This window comes from Gracilinanus agilis, chromosome 3 (genome assembly GCF_016433145.1).
Source record: "Gracilinanus agilis isolate LMUSP501 chromosome 3, AgileGrace, whole genome shotgun sequence".
In the NCBI taxonomy this organism is placed as follows: domain Eukaryota; kingdom Metazoa; phylum Chordata; class Mammalia; order Didelphimorphia; family Didelphidae; genus Gracilinanus; species Gracilinanus agilis.
In genome coordinates, this window is record NC_058132.1 from 116,505,166 (window position 1) to 116,517,421 (window position 12,256).

General features: G+C 36.8%; 1 protein-coding gene across 1 annotated transcript in view; it reads right to left on the reverse strand.

Moving 5' to 3' along the window:
- The window catches only part of LCP1 (lymphocyte cytosolic protein 1), a 61,913-nt gene extending 50,559 nt beyond the window's left edge, over positions 1-11,354 (reverse strand). Inside the window, exon 1 of the mRNA XM_044668218.1 lies at positions 11,312-11,354. The gene's annotated coding sequence lies outside the window, so the exon portion shown is untranslated. The remainder of the gene's footprint in view (positions 1-11,311) is intronic.
- Positions 11,355-12,256: the final 902 nt, after the last annotated feature.

Below are 12,256 nucleotides of genomic sequence, written 5' to 3' on the forward strand. Positions count from 1 at the left end.
ATAATTTGATTAGGGAGACGAACTCTGATTCTATACAGAATTAGAAAAATGACATCCATCCCTTGCTTCAGAAAGAATATTTTTGGGGATGCTTATTTCTTTTGTTTCCTTTAAAGACAGAATTCTTTTCACTACATTTATTATATATTTTTAAATTTATCATTTTTATTTTTTAATTAACAAGTTTTTAAAAATTAATCTGTCCCTCCCATTAAAAAAATAACACAGATCAACTTAGTACAGCAAAATAAATTCACAAATTAGCTACGGCAAAAATTCATGTCCTTATCTGCATTCTGGGTTCATCATCTCTATGAGGAAGTGAGTGCCATGCTTCATCTTCACTCATTTGGACTTATTTTTCATTGTAATGATCAGTATTCTAAAGTCTTTCAAAGTCATTTTTCTCTATAATGTGCCCATCATTTTAAACATTGCTTTCTTGGTTCTGTTCATTTCACTCTGAATTAGTTCAAAAAGGTCTTCCCATGATTCTCTAAAACTGTCCATTTCATGATCTGTTCTGTTATAATAATATTCCAATTACATTTACATTCCACAATTTGCTTAGCTATTCCTCAATAGAAGAGTTGTTTAGTTTCCAATCCGGAACAACTATGAAAAGAGTTATTATATTTTTGTATATATGAATCCGGTTTCTTTGATTTCTTTAAGTTATAGGCTAATTATGGTATAGCGGGGTCAAAGGGTATGCACAATGTTAATTTTTTGAGCATAGTTTAAAATTATTTTTCAGAACAGCTGGACCAATTCACATCAATAGAGCAATTAAATATCTGTTTTCCCACAGACCCTTCATCATTTTTCATTTTCCTCATTTGTCATCGTTGCCAGTCTGATAGGTGTGAAGTAGAACCCCAATATTGCTTTAATTTATAGTTTTCTAATCATTAGTGGCTTAAAGCATTTTATAAGATTGCTGACACCTTAGATTTCTTCTTTGAAAATTGTCTATCTTTTGGGGAATGCACCTTTATCTTTAAAAATTGAGCCAATTGATTATATATCTTGGAAATGAGACTTTTATCAGAGAATCTTTTACAAAGATTTTTCCCCACTTGTTTTCCTTGCATTTTTATTGCATTTGATTTGTTTGTGCAAAATCTTTATTTCACATAATAAAAACAATCCATTTTATCTTTTGTCTCCTCTCTATTGTTTTCTTAGTCATAAACTTTTCACAAATTGGAAAGGTAATTTCTTCCTTGCTCCTCCAATTGCTTTATTATGCTGTGACTTTTTATATCTAAATCATCAATATAACTACTATAAATGTGTCCTACAACTCCTCTCCTTTGATAAATTTTCACTAGAATCACATCTTCTATTTTTGTTAGCATTTATACACCCATCTGGCATTCCTCTTTGGGGTGAATTTAATTCCATGGAGTGGGATATTATAATCCCCACTTTTGAGATGGTAAATGCAAGTACTGAGTAATAAAATTATTTGCCTGTGGTCCCAAAGCAAGTTTGAGGCAAATCTGGGAAGATAAGTAGGACTTCTTCTTTCTCATTTAAGTTAAATGTGGAAAATGTAGTAGCCATTTAAATTTTTAGGAGAAATGAAAAACCTTTGGCAAAATTTTAGATACTAAGGAACTTCTTTAAGAAAAATTGCTCCAATTATTCTCATCTTGTGGATGAAAAAATAATACCTCAATAGCTGAACTGAAAAAAAATACTCCCCACATACTATTTTTAATATCCCTAAAATGTTCCTATCCTGGGGATCTTATTCATTTCTTTTATTTCTTTTTCTTTTCCTTTTTTTTTTTAACTCCTTACCTTTCATCTTAGAATCAATATTGTGTATTGGTTCCAAGGCAGAAGAGTGGTAAAGGATAGGCAATGGAGGTTAAATTAAGTGACTTGCCCAGGGTCATATAGCTAGGAAGTGCCTGAGGCCAGATTTGAACCCAGGATCTCTTGTCTCCTTTTATTTCTAAGTATTTTGGAGACTGAAAGAGCAGAAGCTAAATCTATGCTAGAATCCAACTCATCTATCTCACAATCTAATAGACCAAGGTAAATGCAATCTTGGGTACCCTACAAATTCTTTATGGGAGGGAAAGAAAGAGAAGGGGGGGTGAGAGGAAGAAGGAGAAGGAAAGGGAGAGGGGGAAAGAAAGAAAGAAAGAAAGAAAGAAAGAAAGAAAGAAAGAAAGAAAGAAAGAAAGAAAGAAAGAAAGAAAGAAAGAAAGAAAGAAAGAAAGAAAAAGAAAGAAAAATTGTGCTGACAGTATGAACAAACTCTGGAAGAAATACTATTATGACTCATAATATAATGCATTGACTCAAATGGGAATTTCCTGATGGTCATGCCTAGGTGCGCTAAGGTACAAATTTTACATTTTATGGTTCCCTGGAGCAATTATGCCCTAGTTTTAGCTCCACTTTCCCCCCATCTCAACTCTTCTGGTTCTTGTTTCATCTCTCTTCCTCAGAGTTGTTGAAGGTCTAATGTCTAAGAGAAACCTGTGGGACAGCAGTAGTAACTAGGACCCAACCACTTCCTTATTTTCTGACCTATTTTCTGTGGAATGGTTATGGGAACCTGGCCTAAACTATTCTGGGCCCCAAATGTGGAAAGTACTTTGCAAAAGTTGAGGAAATGGAGCCAGATTTTGTAAGTGTGTAGAAATTCCCAGGGAAAGGACACTAACTGGTATCAAAGGCATCAACCCTATCTAGTAACATCAAAAGAGAAGTAAAAAAAAAATCCAAGATGCTAGATTTTATAAAATGGGACAAATAAACTTCATAGAACAGTTGTGAGGCACAAATAAGATATCTACAGTGCTTTGCAAATTTTACAGTGACCTGTAAATGAACTATTATTAGCTATTACTCTTAGTGCTCAAGAACATGGTGCACTGGTTCTGTTGGTTCTTTCAGGAGCTACCACTCTTCCCCACCTGGTAATTTCCTGTATATTTACTACATCTGAAGTCTAAATTTAGAAAATATCTAAAGAATAAACAATCCCTTTACTTGTAAACAGTCTCTACAATTTATTCTTTATTTGATCTCATTATCAACAGGATCAAATACATTAAAAAAAAAATAAAACCTTACCTTTCATCTTGGGATCAATATTGTATATTGGTTCCAAGGCTGAAGAGTGGTAAAGGCTAGGTAATTAGGGTTAAGTGGCTAATGTAGAGTCACAAAGCTAGGAAGTGTCTAAGGCCAGGCTTAAACCCAGGACCTTCCATCTCCAAGCCTGGCTTTCAAACCACTGAGCCACCCAGTTCAGAAGATTCTGAACCAAGGGGTGATCTGACCATGTGAACTGATATGAGGGTGAGTGAGCCTAGCAGCTATGAAGAACAGAGATAGGGCCAAGGAGAGTGCCTAGGTGGGAAGAAATGCTAGAAAGTGATTAGAGTAGTTATTACAAGTAGACTGGCAATGACAACCTAACCTGGGCATTTTCTTTTTTTAAGGTATGTCTTTCTTTTTAATATGAGAATAGCAAGGTGGGGACAGAATGAAGAAGATTTGGTGACTAATTTCAAATGAGAGCTGAAGGAGAAGGAAGAATAAAAGATAATTTCAAGATTGTGAACATGGCCAACAAGCTAAAAAAAGCAAGGTCATGGACAGAAATAGTGAAGTAAGAGGGAGAAGCAAATGTTGAAGTCAAGATTATATACTAGGAAATAGAAAGAAACGCTAGTGAAGTAATAAACTTAAGAAATACTTATATTCAATATTCCATCTTTAATATAAATAAATATATACTCGAGCAAATGATCCTGGACTGGTAAGGAATGGAAAGAATAACATTAAGAAACAGTTATATTAAATATTACACAGTATTGATTCTAAGACAGAAGGTAAGGGTTAAAAAAAAAGAAAAGATATCATCTTGGACCTTATTGAGCTTACAGTTTATTACTGGAATATAACATCTATGCAAAAACCATAATACCTAATTGCATATGAGATGCACAGTAATTCCCTCCTCCCTAACTCAAAGCCTATTTAATATAGATATATACTGAAGCTCCTGGGCTGGTAAGGAATGGAAAGAATAAGGTTAAGAAACAGTTATATTTAATATTATAAATTTAGTATAAATATCTCTCTAGCCATCCCTCTTATCTCTCTCTCTCTCTCTCTCTCTCTCTCTCTCTCTCTCTCTCTCTCTCTCTCTTCTCTCTCTCTCTCTCTGTCTGTTTCTCTCAGCTCCTGGATTGATAAAGAATAGAAAGAAAGGCTGCCACATCATTCCTCAGGGGTTTTTTGTAAGTTTTTTTGGGAAGGAACAAAACAGGAAAAGAAAAAAAGAAGTTTGAAGATACTCTAATGACTAAGAAAATAACCTGACAATGCCCTGAGAGATGGGGAAATTTGGGGCAGGACTTTCCAAAATATGTAGTAAGTACTATCATTAACAGTGAAATCTCACCACACATTTTTTTTTTTTAACCCTTGTACTTCGGTGTATTGTCTCATAGGTTGAAGATTGGTAAGGGTGGGCAATGGGGGTCAAGTGACTTGCCCAGGGTCACACAGCTGGGAAGTGGCTGAGATCGGGTTTGAACCTAGGACCTCCTGTCTCTAGGCCTGTCACCACACATTTTTTAAAGGAGGGAGAGATGTCCAACAATGCAAACTTGCTTCCCAGCTGTACTCTCTTTAGACTCATTTTGCATGTCCTATGTAACATAGCTTCCTCCACTAGGGAAATCATCCCATGCTCATCCTTTTTATTATCAAGAGATTTTATTGTTGTTTTCTTCTGCCAAGACATTCTGGCATTTGCAATGTGGACCAACAGACATATTTAGATGGTAGAGGAAAGAGGATTCAAGACATACCAAATTTAAAGGCAGCAGTGATGTCATTTGAACCTCAAATCTGTCAGAGGAATGACAAGTAGGTAAATCATATGTAAATTTTATGCAAGTATAATTGTGGTCCTCCTCATTTAAGGCCCTTGGAAACAGATCATAGGAAAGCCCTATCAGAGACAGTGGATTGGGGGATCAAGTGATAGCTCAGTGAGTACAAAGCACTGTAATTTTCCACTCTTCTCTCCAGCATGCAAACAGAAGACAGGGAAAGGCAAGTTCTCAGTGAGATTGCAGATCACATGCATAATTCATTTGTCTACTGAATTTAGTGTCTTTATGTTGTTCACACAGAAAGGTTTCTCTCTTTTTTCACTTTAGCTTAGAACAGGAAGAAAATAGTGAGAGACTGTAACTTGTACTGCTCTAAAAGAAGAATCAATGCTACCACCACAAAAATGTGGCTTTGCTAGTTCCTCAATTGAATATTTCAGTGCTTCTTTCTGGGAGAAAAAACAGCTTAAGTTCTTTAAGAACCATGTCCTTTTTAACTAGTCAGGATGACTTCATAGCAGTGCTGCTCAAATATTTAGCAAAATAATTTTAATGCAAAAAGTTTGCAGTAATAATTCTATTTCATTTGTTCTTCCTATTCATGCTTGAAGCACATCCCTATTCTCTTTTTTTTAAACCCTTACCTTCTGTTTTATTTATTTATCTATTTTTAAACCCTTCACTTCTGTGTATTGGCTCCTAGGTGGAAGAGTGGTAAGGGTGGGCAATGGGGGTCAAGTGACTTGCCCAGGGTCACACAGCTGGGAAGTGTCTGAGACTGGATTTGAATCCAGGACCTCCCATCTCTAGCTGGCTCTCAATCCACTGAGCTACCCAGCTACCCCCTTATCTTCTGTTTTAGAATCAATACTGTGTATTGGTTCCAAGGCAGAAGATGTAAGGGCTAGGCAATGGGGGTGAAGTGACTTATCCAGGGTCAAAGAGCTGGGATGTGTCTGAGACCACATTTCTCTATCCACTGAGCTACCCAGCTGTCCCATTTCTTTTCCTTTGAAAATTTTCAAGATGCCTACACTTTTCCAATAATGGTAGCAATGATTCCAAGTGTATAGATGGCTATAAGTATTAAATTGCTTTTCCCCCTCATAACTACTCTGCCTACAAATCTACAACTAAAATAATTCTAAATGTGGATCACTAACGTATCTCTTTCAAAGGGAAAGTTCATGGAGGATGAGCTCTATACATAGCCTAGTATGTTAACTTCAATTTAGGTCTATTAACTCTGAGTACTCAACAAATAACTGAGATTCCAGAGATGATGATGATAAATATTCTACCTGAATAAAATTTGCATCTGATCATACTTGTCATTCCCCAGGCAAGTATGAAGTTAAAATGATATGAACTGCTGCTCTCATTTGACACCTCTTGATTTCTTTTTACCATTAAGATCCATCTAGTCATCCTCAGCTTGGAGAGCAGCAGTAATTATTCTAGGGTTTCTTGAAGAAAACAATAATCCTTAATATATACTCAACTTAATCAGCACTATGTCTCTGATTACATTTTTGCCCAAGGAGGGTATCTTGTAAGTTGATTAATATAGGATTCACCCGGACCAAAGAATTAAATAAGTGGGTAAATGTACTAGATTTTGTACAGAAATGCAGAAATGGTGTTTGGAATGGACTTGGAATGACAAAAATTTAGGGTCCAGTTCAGAGATTTAGACATATATGCTGAACAAGTCATTTACTTTTTTTTTTCAAGATTGTATCTTTCATATCACTTAGGTCCGTAGCATAGGGGCTATTCGTGAGTCTAAAACCCCTACTGATGAGCACAGATGCTCAGACCTGCTCTGTTTCAGACCTGGGTCAGTTGGCCTCTTCTTACAAAGACTGCTCCTCCCTTTTCTTTGGTTCCCTCCCATACCCAAGGACTCACTAGTCTTAGTGCAGAGATCCAATAGATACAAGTGACTGAAGCTCAGGACTCTTAATACCCCAAAACACTGAGCTTCAGCCTTCCCAGTTGTTGAGGCTATAAATCAGTGCCACCAACCAGTTCCCAGAAAGGAGGAGGCTGAGGATCTAGGCAAATGCTATCAAATTCAGCATGCTTCACTTTCCCAAACCTCAGTTTCCTTATTTGTGCAATGAGGATAATAATCATTTTACTACTTATTTCACAGGACTATCATGAGGAAAAATGCTTCCTAGACTTTAATATGCCACAATAAGAACACAAATTCTTTTTATGCAAAGATGATGCCTCATCAGTGGGAATTCACTTTGAAATGTTTTTGTAGAAGTGATGAATTTGTACCATGCAAGTTGGCAAGGGGTGGAGAAGGAACAACAACAGACTGACCTGTTGCATAATCAGCTATAGACAGCAAAATATCAACAGTCACGGGATCGGACAAATTGGGGAATTGGGGCTCTTCTAGTCCAACCATCTCCTTTTAATGAAGCCCAGAGAAATGATAACTGGCCCAAGGTAACAGAGGGAATATATTTGAATCCAGGATCTGCCATCTCTAGACCTGGCTCTCAGTCAGCTGAGCCACCTAGTTGCCCCTAGCACATATTTTAAGGAAGAGAAATTAAGCCCTTGATTAAGAACAACATTCTTAGGTACTCCAGAAGAGGATTCTAAATTTCTCAGTCATTATGTTGAAACTTGATGTGGATTACTAAGATTCTATTTACTCATGGCATTGTACAAAGAAAATTATACAAATATGGTATGACCCCTTCCTCCAAGGAGCTCCAGAAAAATAACAGTAGTACATAGTCAAGCTAAAATAGAATAAATTCTGGTTTAAGTCTCTGAACATATGAGGTACATTCCCTTTCATAACCCAAACTTTATTTTACCTCATATGATTTTTTTTCTTCCTTGTATTTAACTTTCTCACGTTTTCCTCCCCTGTCCAATGGTAAGGTAAGAACATTGCATTAAAAAGTTATAGTTGAATGAGCACTTATGGAAGGTGGAAGACACAAGCTTTTAATCTTTCTCTGATACTATGTGGCCTTGGAAAAGTATCTGGAATTTCACACTCATCTATAAAACTGAAAGGGTTAAAACTAGTTAAAAGTTTCTTAACTTGAGGTCTATGAACTTGGATGGGAAAAACAATTACATCCTTATTTTCCCTAACCTTGTAGTGAGGTTTAGCATTGCTTTCAATTATCTTAAAACATTATTTTGAGAAGAGATCCATTGACTTTCCCAGATTGCTAAAGCAATTCACAGCACACAAAAAAGGTGAAATCAAGGCCTCCATGGTATCTGTGGGCAAAATAGGTTGATTTAAGGCTGACAGGACTGGGAAAAGCCAGCCATGATGGCAACGGATAGGCATGTAAGTTGGGTTGGTCCCTGCCTACTTAAAGTAATCAGATAATGAGCAGATCATAGGAAGATCAGGAAGATCCTCTCCCAGGCACTTCTTTCAGGCTTTTGTCCTTTTGGTATTAGTTGCCTCCCCTGCTGTCTTTTACCAATCCCAGTCACTTTGAGACTTTCTCAAGTCTTTAAGAACTCTTGTTAAGACTTATCTTTTCACATCATTGGGTGATCCAAATTAAGAAAGGCTTTACACATTATCTAACTTGAAGTATGACACCAGCTCTCAAGGGTTCAGTTATGTCTTTGCAGATGATCCTGAAATACATAAATCTAATCTTAAATCCCTCTGCTGAACTCGAGTCTCCCATCACCTTCAACTAGATGCCTCTCAAACTCATCATGTCCAAAATGGAACTCATTCTTTCAAAACTCTTAAATCTTCTGAGCTCCCCTCTTCCTGCTGAAGGGGACCCCACCCAATGTCCCAGTTACAGAGAGCGCCAAACCTCGATACCATTCTTTGCTTCTCCTTCATGCTCACTCTATTGCTGAATCTTGCCTTTTCTACCTTCAGAATATCTCTTGTGTGTTTCCCCTTTTCTCCACTCACATGGCCAGCACCCTGACTACAGACCCTCATTCCTTCACACTCGGGCTGTCCAGCAGCCTCCTGGTTAGTTTGCCTGAAGTCTTTCCTGACTCTGCTCCATCTCTCAGCTTCCAAAATGTACATTTGCTCCTGTCATTCCTCCTACTCAAAGAACTCTTGGGGCTAACTATTGCCACTAGGATCAGAAAGACGATCATTTGTTTGGCATTTAAAGCCCTTCACAACCTGGCTGCTCTCTCCCATTAAAATCTTCTTAAATGTTACTCCCTTCCATTTGTTCTTTAATTGATTTGACACTGTCCTTCTTACTGTTCCCAGATATATACACTCCATCACTTAGAATGGTATCTTTTCACTGACTATTCTTCCATGTCTAGAACATTCTCTTTTTATCTAGGCTTCATAGCTTCCTTCAAGATGAAGCTCAAATCTCATTTTTTTTGGGACACCTTTCCTAACTCCCCCTAACCTCTCAAATACCTGCTCTGTTCTAGAGCCTTCCCTCTGAGATTTCCTTCCATTTACCCTTTATCTTGGATGTAGTTATTTTCATGTTGTCTCACCTCTTAGAGTGAGAGTTCCTTGAGGGTAAGAAGCTTTATTTTTTTAATTTTCTTTTCATCCCAAGAATTTAGTTTTGTGCCTGGCAAATAGTAAACACTTAAAAAATGCTTATTGACTGAATGATAAGAGCATCTGAAATCAAATGAGATAAATGAAGGGTACATTAGGAAGGAGCTTCAAAGTGGTTGACATAAGGGTAGATATCAAAGGAATCTTGTTGTATAGACTAAAGATAAGAGTTGAATAGAGTATATGGAGGAAAACCAGTGACTAGAAACCTCTGGGCAGGAGACCAGAGGGTATATATAAAGCAGTCTGGAAGAGCCCAGAAAGCCCAATTGAATGGGATTGAGTATATTTCTAAAATAGGTTTAAGGACATGGGTATTTAGCTTTAATAGGGAGATTAATTTTTGACACATTAATAGACACGGGAGCAGGAAATAATAAGCTCTAAGGTCCCATTCTAGCTCCTTATTTGCATGATTCTATAAGTTACTGGCATTATTGACCTTCATTGCTCCTTTACATGCTAACAAACTTCATATTTATTAATGTTTTCCTATGAAATGTGACAAAGCACATTGTTTTTCTGAATCTATCATTTGCTAGGATTTATTAGGGCCAATACTTTTCCAGTCATTCTCCTACCTTTGATAATATCCAGACTAGTTCTTGGAGATTTGCCAAAAAAAAAAAAAAAAAAAAAAAAGGTCTGATAGTCACATTCTAGAATGTTCTCAGATTTTCTTTAGATTCTCTTTTTGTCCTAGATTCTATGCTTTTACTTTATGGCTAGTTCTATTTAAATTCGCCTCCCCAGTCTTTACAACAGGCTAATTGGTTTAATGAAAATCAACTTAAAAACCAATATGTGTGTTTATGTGTATTCCCCTCTATGATCTCACTGGGGAAAAGTCATTTTGGAGAAACATGTTTCTTCGACTGATGAAAAAGAACTTGAATGTTAATAAATGGATCTATTTCTAACCTTAATGACGTTTCATGTTTATCATTTTTTTGTCAAATTTGTGAGTACTTAATACTGTTTGAGGATAATGATTTCATGAAGCCTCTTAACTATAAAACTATGAAATCCATGGCTTCTAGTCGGGGACAATTATTCATTGGCACTTTCAAAGAAGTATCCTTTGTAGCTTAAAGCTTCTTCCCCTAATTTAAGCTGACTTTTCATGTGAATGTCCTACCGAATGATTTAAAATTCATGGAAAAAGCAGTACAATTAAGAAACACACATTGCTTTTACTTCTAAAGGAGATTTAATGGAAAAAAGAAGATGCTTCTGGCTACATATACGTATCAAATGCATCCATTAATAATTCGGGGTTAAACCAAAGAGCTCAAATGGCCATAATCACAGTCAGTAACATGATTCAAGATGTCTACATGTGAAAAAGTTAGCTTCTTAGAAAAAGTCAGAACTATAGAAGCTAAAATTAAACCACCCTGTTGGTCCAAAATGTACCACAATCTTAATCAATATGCACTTATCTTTAAAATATCTTAGCATAAAAAAATTTAGCATCAATAAAACCGGGTCAATAGCCTCCCCCAAATAACAGATATACATTTTGGATACAAGTCAGTTAGAAAGAAAACAAGATTTAAAAAAAATCCATTTTAGTTAATTCTAGACAATTCAAGTGGTGCTTTCCCACTCAACCCCCAAACCCATTTACACCATCACTGACACCCATTCTGGAACGTTACACATTTACCACAAATTTCCTGTGCTGTTAAACTGCTGTAATGCTTGCCCAGAGCACTGCTCCTACCAATGGCAGGTGCCATCTTTATTCTCTTGCTACTGTACTGGTCCACCCACCCCAAGCAAATAACCCATAAGAAGAGTGAGTTAATTCATTGGCATCAGCATCACAGACATTGAGGGAAGAATGACTTAAATGAAAAATTACCTCGTGTGAAAAAGTGCTGTCGACAGTAGTGCTCGAGTTTGATTAGAGACCCTTCCTTTCTGATCTGGAGAACTACTGTGTCTGTCAACCCTTGGTATGTGGTCTAAAGGCAGGAAGTGAGAATGTGACAAATCATCAGCCAGGAAAGAAATAGATTTTGTCTTTATAAGGACATTTTAGTTACTTTTTTCACATTACCCTCCCCGATCACAATCACCTGACAGGGCAGGTCACACTGAAATGTAGAAGTCTCTTACCACTTCCTCTTCATAAGCATTTTTCTCTCTCCTTCCCTCTCTTTCCTCTTCTAAGCTTGCTTTTAGAAGGCAGGCAGATACTTGTGCCTTTTTGGATCAGAAAGCCAACTTATACCATGCTACTCTGGAATTCTTGTTCTAAGCACAGCTCTGGTAGCATTGACTGCAAGCACTTACAACAAAGTCAAACGAAATCATTCAATTTTTAATAAAACCACCAAACTGACCACTTGAAGTTAGCTGACAGGGATTACTTTGGGGCACTTCAGCCTTAATATCTCCTCCTTCCCACTTCAAGAGCAATCTCCTAACTCTGTGATTGTGACTTAAGCAGCAAGGTCTCTTTAAGAGGATATTATAAGGGGAAGTTAGTTACTGTTGTAAACAGGCTTTTACCCAAGCCTGAGGCATTATTTACTCATTTCTTTTATTTATAGTGATGATACCATTGCCCTCACCTCTAAGGAGCTCATTTAACCCAAACAAGACTTAAATTATTTAGAAGTTTCCTATAAAGATTAGCATTAGATAACCAAAGCATGTATGCTGCTAAATTGGTAGCTGCATTCTGTCACACAGATCAGAAACCAACAAAAGAAAAAAACAACTTTTTTGTAAAATTACAGTTAAGGAAAAATAAATATTTGTCACCTATAAAGCCTCAGCAGCCTCTCTCCAGAGGCAGACA